This window comes from Oreochromis aureus, linkage group 13 (genome assembly GCF_013358895.1).
Source record: "Oreochromis aureus strain Israel breed Guangdong linkage group 13, ZZ_aureus, whole genome shotgun sequence".
NCBI lineage: Eukaryota > Metazoa > Chordata > Actinopteri > Cichliformes > Cichlidae > Oreochromis > Oreochromis aureus.
Window position 1 is genome coordinate 6856384 of NC_052954.1, and position 12015 is coordinate 6868398.

The window sequence follows — 12015 nt, forward strand, 5'->3', positions numbered from 1 at the left end:
TTTTCTCTCTCTCCACAGGTCTGTGTAGTCACCACACATCTTCTGTTTCAGGGCCTGACGTCATGGAAAGCAGCCTGAAGCCACCTCACGACACGTCACCTGCTGTTCCCAGCATTCCCCACTTGCCACCGTAATCCTGGGGACCACTGGCAATATAAACATACACAGTGGATTAGACTCAGTGTGTGTGTGTGTGTGTGTGTGTGTGTGTGTGGGATAAAAGAGATGAAACACAAGATGACTAGTCTCAGCACAGTGTAATCCATTTGCAAGCTGGCTCCGTATGTGTGTGTTAGTTCATGAGGGACTACCTCACCAGGTTAGGCTATTCATCACCAGTGATAGTGTGTGTGCATGTGGCTTACAGTAGATCCTCGCCTCACACACACTCACTCACACACACACACACACACACACACACACACACACACACACACACACACACACACACACACACACACACACACACACACACACACACACACACACACACAATCCACACATAACTGTATATGATGAGGCCACCCAAACTTTCTGTGTGCTCCTTCTACTTCTTTTTGTGCGGTTTCACAGACCATCTCTATTCAGCAGAGATCGACTGCCTGAAATTGTGGAAATTTATAAGCTCACACACACTTACACAGCCCACCCAAGGACAAATGTTTGTTGATTAATGAAACATGCAAATATCCAGATCTGTCCCCCCTGCTGTCTCTCATTCACATGAAATAGGTCCATTAATATGAATGTCAAAGAGCCTTTACTGTATGCACCATTTGAATGATAATGCTTGAGAAAAGAACTATTGTTTTGCGGTAGATGGGGGTAGGGGGCAGGGGCCTGGGGTATGTCAGTGAAAAAAAAAAAATCTTGAAAGAGTTTAAACATGGTAATGAACTTGAAGGCTTTAACACTGAACCTGGACAATAAAGTCCACCTGAGCATGAAAAGGGAGGATGGGTTTCCTGCTGTTCTCCCCTCACATACACCCACATACCATCCTCCACTCTGCTTCCTCCCTGGATCTCCTTCAGATGTCCTGACCTGGGAGGGGGGGGGGTTGCGCAGTGGATGCAGTGTCCAGTCCTTCTGCATGACCTGGCCCAACTCAACAGCAACATTTGAAATGGCTTGCAGATGTGCCTCTGCTTGGCTATTAAATTCTTTGTGAACTCAGCAGACGTGGGGGGGAGACTGAGAGTTTTGTAGGGGAGGGCTGTAGAGCAGCCTGGACCTAGGGGGCTGTTGCATGTTTGAGTTTGGAAAAGAGCGCAGATGTATTTGTGTAGCAACCTTGACCGTGAAACTTATAGAGAGATTTTATGCATATGCATGCATCTGTTGTGCTTGTGTGTGTGTCCTGACCCCAGAACTCACAAATATGAGACCTAACATAAATGTCTCTCACTGCTCCTTGATTTATACAAATATATGAAGTAGACCTGGAAAGATAAAATGGGGGGAAAACATAAAAGCCTGTCTACTGGCTACTGTTACAACCTGAAATTTATTTGAAAGGGACAAGTATGTTGGTGGGCTGAGTGCAAAAGCAAGTTTGTGTAGCTTTTATGTGAAGAAATCTTATTCTCAGTTCTCACGCAATAAAACAGACGTTTGCTCAGCCTTACCTGCTGCTGCTGCTGCTGCATGGTGTCATTGTGACACAACGAGTGCAGTGGGTGGCATACTGAAGTGAGGATTATCTCAAACCATCTTCCCAAATCTGTATCATGAGATCATAACTTGCTACAATGGTGACTTCAAGACCAAAGTAATGGGTATTGTAAGATTTAAATAGCAGTAAATGTGTCTCTATATACTGATGTGCACAGTGACATTAGCACAAAAACTGGCTCTAGCTGAGCAGCTCCTGTTATGAGTAACTCTGCATTACATCTATGCATTAAATCTATGTTGTAATCTCAAACCTTTCTGAAACTCCTGTAATCTAGATAGTAACCAATGCTGTAACCTGACGTGCACCTCCCTTGAAATGTAACTCCATGTGATTTCAGAACAGCTCAAAAGTGTATTCATTATTGTTGTGTCCTCCTACGTATTTATAGCTGCTTCTTCTGGCATTTTTTTGAATCTACCGAAAGAGAAATGATCACCTCAAAGAAAGAATCTCAACCACCAACTAGTGTTTTGATGGACATATTCCAAGGCAAAAGAGGCACATTACGCACAATTATAAATACTGGCAATGCCGTTTGTGTAGGAAACAGCAGAAGCTCTACATCCACTATGTGGACAAAAGTACTGGGCCACATAGACACGACACCTACAGGAGCTGCTCAGTCATGGAAACCTATGGCACGAAGCTCCTGGCACACAGTTTTCCTGCTGATGTTAAAAGGAGGTTTGGAACTCTGCAGTTACTGAGTCAGCAGAGCACTGGTGACTTTTACACATTGTGCACTCCACTCTAACATGACATGGCTTGCCACGTTACGGTTGAGTTGCTGTGGCTCCTAAACACTGCTTTGCAAAAATACAACATACAGTTAATCACAGAATATCTAGAAGAGAAAAAATGTCAAGAACTGACCTGGAAAGACAGAAACGGTGCCATCCTATTACAGGACCATGCTAAAATTCAGTGAGCTCTTTGGAACGAAACATTCTCTTGCAAATGTTTGTAAAGGCAAACTTCATGAAAAGGTCCATGAATGTACAGTGGTCCCTTTTTTGTGCAATTTTGCATGCTATTTTTTTTTTTTTTACAGCACATTGTGTTCTGCGTCCTGATCAGCTGTAGACCATGGTCAATCAATCTCCTCTGTGCCGTGTCTCCTGTACAGTACAGAATGCGTTCAGCTTGTCAGATTTACATAAATCTATCAAGTTTTTTCAGACCATAAGGCACACCGCATTATAAGTCGCATTAAGTGAAACAAAACAGTCAGATAAGTCAAACTTTACTCAACTCATTCTTCTTGCTTCCTCTACTTCTGTACCATTGATTCTCTGGTAGCTGCTCTATTCCCATGTTCTGGACCTGAAAACAGGGTTTGATCTTTGGTTTCGTTCTATAATACTGGACTTATTTTGTCTGTCTGAGAAAACTCTCTAAAATGTGTAGTGAGGGGTTTTACAGCCTTAAAACATCTATAATAATAACACCGATAAAAAAGGGACCACTGTATTCCCCTGTTGCGATAGGACTGAAATCACTCTTATACTCAAAAATGACTGGAAAGTTCTACAGTTAAGTTGACTTTACAAATGTATTCTATTACTTTAAAACGTTTGTAGGTGTTGTGAACATCCCTGCATGCATCTTTTTGTCTGATTTTTTAAACTGGTTTCATCATCTCACTGTGTCCCAATCAGAATTTAATAATATTTCAAACAAAGTCTTATCACAAGTTGGTGTTTTGTAATTGCCCGTCATAAAAAAAGAGAAAAAAAAGCACTCAGTATTGCAGCTTGTTGTTTTTAGGATATCCCTTGATCCTTCATACTTCTGCATGTTGTCTTTTCCATTAAAAAAAAAAAAGGTTTATATGTTTTTATATCTTTTATAATTTAATAATGCTGGTGCAAAATTTACAGGTAGCCTTTTTTTTTCACTGCACAAAAGCCACTTCACAAAGGGGATTTAGACTGTCAGCACAGAGATTACGCTGCGGATTCACTTTTAACCTTAACTACACACACACTCACCATAAAAATCACACACCTTAACCTGAATGTGACAGCACACAAACCTCACTGTTCCAACAGGTCTAATAATGCACACATACACAAACACATATGCAGGATGGGAACAACAAAATGCCAAACCCCTACGCGTGTGCCAAGACACACGCCTGTTTCTGCTCAGCAAACTACCCTCCATATGTCTTCACACACACAAACTCAAACACACATTCAACACAGATATAATCAGCAGCTCTGAATTTCATGCATTACCTCCTCGTTCCTATCAAACACACAGATGCACATGGAGCTGCTATCTATTTCTTCCTCCTCTCTCTCTCCTTTATCAGGCAACTTATGTAAAGACTCTGTGTGTGTGTGTGTGTGTGTGTGTGTGTGTGTGTGTGTGTGTGTGTGTGTGTGTTCAGGGGAGAGAAAAGGCTGGTGACATTAAACACAGTTGACAGGGAGCGGGCAGAATAAACAAGGTCCTGAGTAGAAAGGCTGCCCTTCAAACACTCTGTACTCAGTGCATAGGCCCAGGATCAACTGTGTTTATCAATGTCCCGGAGCTAAAGAGTACAAGAGACAAAGAGTGTGTGAGAGGGGAGACAAAACTGGAAGAGTGAAACTCTGAGGCCGTCGTTTAGTTTTTTTTATTTTTTTTTTTGCAGAGTTATGTGACAGTCCACTTGTAAATCAGTGGATTCACCCATATGTGGTTTCTCTTTTTTCTACCTCCTCTTTGGAAGTAGCAGCAATGCCAGATTTGCTTTACTAAATGTACTTGGAGTAAAATACTCGACCGCAGTCCTGTATTCATGACTCTCATCTAAGTTGTCATTGGTCATGATCACAACTCTAAACCTAACAAATCAAAATGTGTAATTTATTTTGACTTGATCGTACTCTCAATCCTGGCAGTCAGTGAGCGAAGAAAAAACTACTTTGTTAACCTATCATCAGAAAGAAATTCCTGTTATGGCCTGCCACAGTGAGACTTCTATATCAATGTGACTTTTTTTTACCCCCCAAAAATCTAAATAAATTGCACAATACATTATTAAGGAATAAATTGCCAAAATAAAAACAACAGTGCAGGTTCAGATGGTTCAATAAACCCTCCGTTTTTAAAACATTCAACATTTTTTTTAGGAATTATTTCATGGTTCAGGCTTTAACGGGTTAAGCAATTTGAAGTACAGCAAGAAAATGTCCATCTGCTTATCATTCAAACAGGTTTGTTCAAAAATAATCACAAATGCAAAATTATAAATTCTGGCACCTTATAAGAGTTGAAAAAGTGTTAAACAGATGTGACCGATTCTTCAGACTTTCAAGGAAAAGGAATCTGCAGAGTCAGCAAGTTTTAGACAAACATACGGGAGAAAAAAAAATACGAAGCTGATTTTGTTTGCTTTGTGGAAAGAAGATGGGAGATACGTTTGCGAGGTGGGCGTAGTGTGACAGTGCCACGGTAGCATGACGTGAGAATGAGACGAACAGGCACATCTGATGCAGACCCACTCTGATGTAAATCAGTGTGCTCTTTAAGATGCACAAGACAAAGAGAGGCACTCTGCTGCCAAGGAATGCTTTGTGATTTCAGTTGAGTCTTGTTCGGTAGCTCAGAGGATTCATACTGGATTGTAAGGCCTGCTGATTTAGCCAAGACACCACTTTAAATTACAGTTATAGATGCTCAGGCTCATTCCTAATTCCTAATTTTTGTAATGGGGTGATACTATAAAACATGGAACAGATTTTCCTACCTCAATGGGCTATTTCTTATTGTGCATTAGAAGAGAAGAGGCATTCGGTCATGAAACAGAGTAAATCAGGTTCAGGAGTATTGTTACAAGGATGGTATTTACTGTCTGCTTTTCACATCCTGTCTTTATGGAGCCTTTTGTCCTGTAAGCCGGTGTGTCAGGCTGCCTTTGAGCTTTATTCATCCTCTCCTCTGCCTCCACCCTTAAACTTTATCTGGATTCCCCTCGGGGCCCGCGATGCATGTAATCAGTCTGTATAGCTAAGTGTGCCTAGCTGTGTGTGCAATCATAGGCATATGTGTGAGATAAACGCTGTGTACCGTGGGCCTGTATGTGCCTTTCTGTACGTGTTTAACTCTGATCTCATCTCATCAAAGCATCTTCCAGTGGGACAGGAAATTGTGCTGGAATTCAGAGTTTATTACACGAGTCGCAGTTCAAAGGCAGAGCCAAGAAAAGAATCAGACAAATCTGTACGTTTATGAGAGTCGAATCCATCTCACAGCATACATCACTCCTGCTCCGAGTACTCTAATACCACTGAGTTTCAGTGGCAATATGAACTCATAAATCATAAGTCTGTCTCAGGATCGGGGGAGCTTGGCTCGTTTTGCTGCAAAAGCCTGAAAGTTTCTTTGCTTGGTTGTGACCGATGAAGCTCAGTGTTAAAGGGTTGTTTCCAATTGTATATCACATAAGCATATATGGGGATTGATGTAGTGGATAATTGTGGTTTGAGTTTTAAAATATTAGTTTCTACCCCAGTACATGCTACTTTTTCTAGCAAATTCACTTCACCTCATTTTTATTTGGACTGAAATAATAAGTAGGGTTGACCTATACAGACTGATAAATAACAGTTGTTATCCAGTCCCTCGTTTATCGCGGGAGTTACGTTCTAAAATTAACCTCCAACAGGTGAAATCCGCAAAATAGCCAGCTTTATTTTTTACAATTTTTTATAATGGTTTAAGGCTGTAAAACCCCTCACTACACACTTTGTACAAATTTCTCAGCCAGGCATGAACATTTTCACACTTTTCTCTCTTGTTTAAACACTCTCAAAATTCAAACGCTCAAAGTTCTTTGGAGAAAAATAAGTCCAGTATTATAGAATGAAACCAAAGATCAAACCCTGTTTTCAGGTCCAGAACATGGGGATAGAGCAACTGCCAGAGAATCAATGGCACAGAAGTAGAGGAAGCAAGAAGAATGAGTTAAGTAAAGTTTGACTTATCTGACTGTTTTGTTTCGCTTAATGCGCCTTATTAACCGGAAAATACGGTAATTTCTACCTTCCTGTAGCATGTCAGGAAGTTCAACTTTTTGTGCAATGGTTAGCATCTTCCTCTGCCTTTTGGGTGCTACCACAGGTGCATTTGACGGTGCAAAATGTTTCGTCGACATTGTTGTGTTTGTTGGGGAAAAAACTTACAAACATACAGTACAGCACTTCAGAGTCACACTGCTAGCGATCCAAGATTTGTGTAAATTTCACAAGCTGGACGCATTCTGTACTGTAGAGGAGGCATGGCACGAGGCTGACTGACAATGGTCTACTGTCAATCAACACAATGCGCTGTTAAACCCCCCCCAAAAAAGCATGCAAAATTGCGCCCAAAAAAATCTGCGAAACAGCGAGGCCGTGAAAGGTGAACCGCGTTATAGCGAGGGGCAACTGTATATGAAGTCAAGTTTTTCTAACACCAGTACACAACAAGAGTGGTCTCAGAGCAGGTAAACGCACTATAATATTAGAGAGAAAACCTTTGACCCCATGGTGACTGTGGGGAAGAAGAACTCTCTTTTAACAGGAAGCAACCTGCTGCAGATCCTGGTTTACAGTCAGACATCCATCTGATAAAACTCTTTTTGACTCTTTAGCCACTAAATGCTTCAGGGAGTTGCTAACTTGATCTGCTTTCTGTCTGTAAACAAGAGTGATGACAGTGGTGAGAGAAACAGTAGCTTTTGGGTCCAGAAAACCACAACAATGAGCTGCAAGAAGCTAAAATACTCCATTCAGTTGAAGTAAACTGCAACCATGTGATAACATCCTGTGGGTCCATCAGTGCATGAGAGAATAAACTTTCACTTTACACATATGTGTTAGCCCCATGGCTGAGGTAGTTTCCGAGTGCTGCTTCCATTACAGCGGGAGTGAGGCAGTCAAATGTCTGGACAGGGTGCATGTGAAAAGAAAACTGAAATAACACCTCATCAGTGAAGCAAAAACAACCACGAAAGGCTGTGATCAATTTGGCACTACACTGATAACACTCTGGATAAACAGATCTTTGGCTGGCAGTAGTAGACTGGGATCACATCTGTCTGTGTATGATATCCTTTCTGTATTTGCACATACTTTCAGTTGCTTATTTTTACTCTTCATTCGTCTTAGTTTGTTTGTAAGCCAGATTCAGTTGTTTTAACCGTGTGTAGATTCTTACAGTTCTGACAGGATGATGTGAAATTGCACAGAAAGGAAAATTCTATATTTGAAATGTGAATTTATTCATCAGCCAAACACACATGAACGGGCTGACATTCAGGATTAATGATTGTACTCACTTCAATATCTGTTTTGCTGGACTCATGATTGACTCCAGAAGGTCAGATCACTCAAAGTGAAGCAGCAGGTAGTGATGTGAGCTGTAAAAACATTTTCCCTACATTATAGTGTTAGCATGTTGTCATCAGTACCTGCAAACACTAGAAGCACTGTGACATATGCTTATAGTAAAATTATTAATGGTGTAGGTCGTTGCCATGTGCTTTGTACAATGCTGCTTATACTGGTTTACAGTAAATGTGTATGTGTTGTGCAGTTCACCCCTCAACAGTTACCTCAGGGTTAACTTGAGAAGCTACATACAGAAACACGTTATGTTCCTATCTTGAAGGCTTATCCTAAAAATGTTCTAAACTTAAATGTAATCTTGGACTCAACTGTAACATTAAACTCGAACCTGAGACTGGCTCCAAAAGCAAGGCTACATAGGCTGCTACAGTTTAATATCCAGCTTTGCAGCAAAAATAAACATGTTTACAGTCAAGTACAAAAAGTTGGTTTGGATATTACTTCCCTCTTTCATTTACTCGCAAGGCTTAATATCAGGAGTGTAATTTCTTCAACTGACAGGTGTTCCAATACAGGCAACAATGGGCATTCACTCAGGACAAGCAAGGCAATCAGTGCTTGTCCAGTAATATCACACAATAGATACGAACTAAAATGTACCAAAATGAAAACAATCTCTCTTTCTGTATCACAGAACAGAACTGTTTGCATGTTTGCAACCATCTTTTGCATTACTGCCTTTATCTGGCCATAGTTAGCATAGTTAGACATATGTGATCTTCATAAAACAGCCATGCTACAAACATTTTGAATGTAATACATTATTATAGATTCATGTTTTCTGCTTGCATTTCTGTAAAGATCATTGTGCTCCATTGAAGGTAACTATAGCCAGCAGTTGTCTCAGTATAGCTAGGACTCACCTCAGTTAAACTCGGCTCACAGAATAGCCCCTTTTCCATTAGTACCTACTCGGATCGATTTGCCAGGGATCACCACGACTTGACTTGGTTTTCTGGTTTTCCACAACAATCCGGCATACCTAACATGCATGGTTGTTGTCATAGCGACGCATCCCGCAGCGTCATTTATATGCGGCACGAACGCTACAACAAAGGTAGACGTCGAAGCAAAAATATACCTGCTGCTCGGTTTTTGGCTTTTTGTCAGACTCGTGTTTTTTGTAGATATTTCTCTCGTTGCTGGGTTTCAAAAATGACGGTTTTAATTTTCATGAACATGACGCTCTCATGACTCATCAAGTTACGCTACTGACCAGCCAGTCAGGGAGTTTGGCTGATACCTGATTGGCTGGTGACATTTTAGTACCTGCTTGGATCGCTAGGAACCCTGGGTGAGCAGGTACTAAAAAAGTACCTGGTACCAGGTTCTATGGCCTAATGGAAAACCCTGAATCCAAAAAGGTACTAACAGAAAAGGGGCTAATGGGACCTTTAGACAGTATTTTTGTTGTTGGTGGCTTTTGGAGCATTTTTAATTGAGTTGCATGACACATAATATTGCCTGTGTCTAGACTTAATAGAATTTTGGTCTGCTACTTAGCACTCATTAGCAGACATGCATTTTATGCATCTGTAAAGTTTTTACTGCAGTTAGTTAATAACTTCGTGCTCCACCCTCTCATCCAAATAAGTGAATTTCTGGCAAGCAGGCAGCCAAAATACTAACACAGACTTCAAAATGTGGAGCTTATCTGAATGACTCAATTATTTCAGGATGAATGAAACTGAGTAATGTCATGAGGACTTGTTTGTTTGACTCCATAAGGAAGTGAAGTCCCCACAGTGCGCTAGTGTAAACAGATTTATGTCCCCACAACATGAGTAATGCACACACACTCGCAGTCACATACATATTGTATTGCTGAAAGTTGATGGAAAACAAAGATAACATTAGAAATGGGTGTCAGGTTGCTAAGAAGGTGAGATAGCTTGGCATTATGCCACAATCTCTCTCTCTCACACACACACACAGACACACACACACACACACACACCATATCACTAGCTGTTGAGATGTTTGTCACCTTTTCCCCTGCTTCTCACCCACACCTTCTCCTTATCTTTTGCATTGTTTCTCCAGTTCCCTCCCTCATTCTCACACCTCCATCTTTCCCCAGTGCTTCCTCGGTAATCAACGGGTTAATCATAATCCTCAGAGTCTACAGACACACTGGCCTCCTTTGTCTCTGTATGGAAAAACACAGTGGAGCACAGATAAAGAGAAAAATTTTAAGTCATGTTCGTGGTCAATTAAGCTTTAAAAATATTTTAAATGTGCAGTGCTGAAACTGGCTCTTTACACTTCAAATGAAAATCATCACAGGGCTCCCCCCCCGAAGTAATCTGTAAGGGTTTAAGTGTTTTAGTGGGGGTCGCACATTAATGACATGTGCATGTGTATGTGTGTGGACATGTGTGGCTGATCCTGGGCCTAAAGCTTAAGCAGTTATGAAGAAAGTTAGTCAGACATGCAAGCCGTGAGAACATTTGGCCTGGCTCCAAACTAAATATAGGAACCGCACTGTTAATTTATGGCAGGTTTACTACAACCAAAGCAATGCATGAAATGTGCTGCTTTCATCCTCCCACTGTGTGTGTGTCTGTGTGTGCGAGTGTGTGCATGTGTGAGTCCTGCAGATGACAGAATGATAACATTGTTCTTTGCCATGCAGCTTACATCAGTAGGAGCTGCATATGCATGTGCAGACAGGTTCAACCTTTTAACTTTGTCAGATCCCATTCAGAGAAAACAAACAGCAAACTGCCAGCTTTAATGTCAGGAAGGGTTAATTTTCTGAAAAACAAAAAAACAAACAAAAAAAAGTCCCAAATAAAACAGATAATAATATCTTTCTTTCTACAGAAGTTTACCATGCCCATACATAGACATGGATCAGTTACCATGATGTCACCCGTTCAGTGTAAGCATCTTGGTTGCCTCCATGTTGTTTTCTCTTTGGAGCCACAATTTAGCCATATTTAATGAAGAGGGGATAGCAAGTTATCAGCTAGCGACAGGAAGCTTGATTTAAAAACTGCTTTCAAAAACTAATCTGGTGCAATGCACAGACATTTGCAAATAGGGTTGAATAACAGACCAATAAAATATTAGGATTGGGTTTATAAAAAACTAAAGCACAAACTTTTTGACTGGTCTGTACCTCAAACATGGTAAACAGGTCCAGTTCAGTGACTCTGATTAATGGAAGTGCAGCCTAGCAAAGTGTTAATGCACCCAAACCTCTGCACTGGCTTCATTTTTCAGCCACTTGTTGTTAGCACAGAGACACCTGTGACTTAACTGCTCCCTTTACAGTGGTTTGAAATCGTTACATCTAAAGCTACCATGATCTGAAACCCTTTTTTTTGTAGGCTCTTGATTTTATGACAAGAGATCTGCAGTTTAAAAAAAAGATCCTGTTTAAAAACAGGAAAAATGAACTGTTTCTCAGAGCTTCAGATAATGCCATTATCCCAGACAGCTGGAATATCAGAGACAGGCACAGGATGTCCCTTGGGATCGATCCCTTGTTGCACTAAATACAGAAGTATTGGCATAAACTGTCCTGTTCAAAAGAGCATTAAGGTCTACATAACAGGGCCAGGTATCAATCACAAGTCTGAGGTTTGTGGCCCTTTTGGTAGCTTTATGTTTGCCACTTAGTTTTGAAATAATTTCACTAACCATTTAGTTTTTGGATAGAAAACTATGCTTGGTTAAGCCAAGGATTGGAGTGCAGTAAAAGATAATGGCTTGGGGTGATTCACAACACTGAATTGCTGAAAAATGGCTGCCAAGAGTATCCTGTGTGTTACAATGTAACCCCATGGGGTCTAAACTAAGCATCAGTATGTGGCGAGTCTGTGGGGGCACTGGTCTTAAGTCACAGCACTGATATACTCAAAGAATGAGAGACAGGCTCAGGAAGGTATGATCCTAAACTTACCCAAACATTTGCTTTCTTAACCACTCAACCCCACTACTCAGCTTGGG

At 40.9% G+C, this 12015-nt stretch overlaps 1 long non-coding RNA gene across 1 annotated transcript; it reads right to left on the minus strand.

The window, feature by feature from the left end:
• Nucleotides 1-9938: 9938 nt before the first annotated feature.
• On the minus strand, nt 9939-12015 carry LOC120443217. Its single transcript, XR_005615240.1, has 3 exons — nt 11969-12015; nt 10699-10815; nt 9939-10207 (listed from the first exon to the last, which is right to left on the minus strand). It is a non-coding gene; the product is annotated as an uncharacterized LOC120443217 (long non-coding RNA).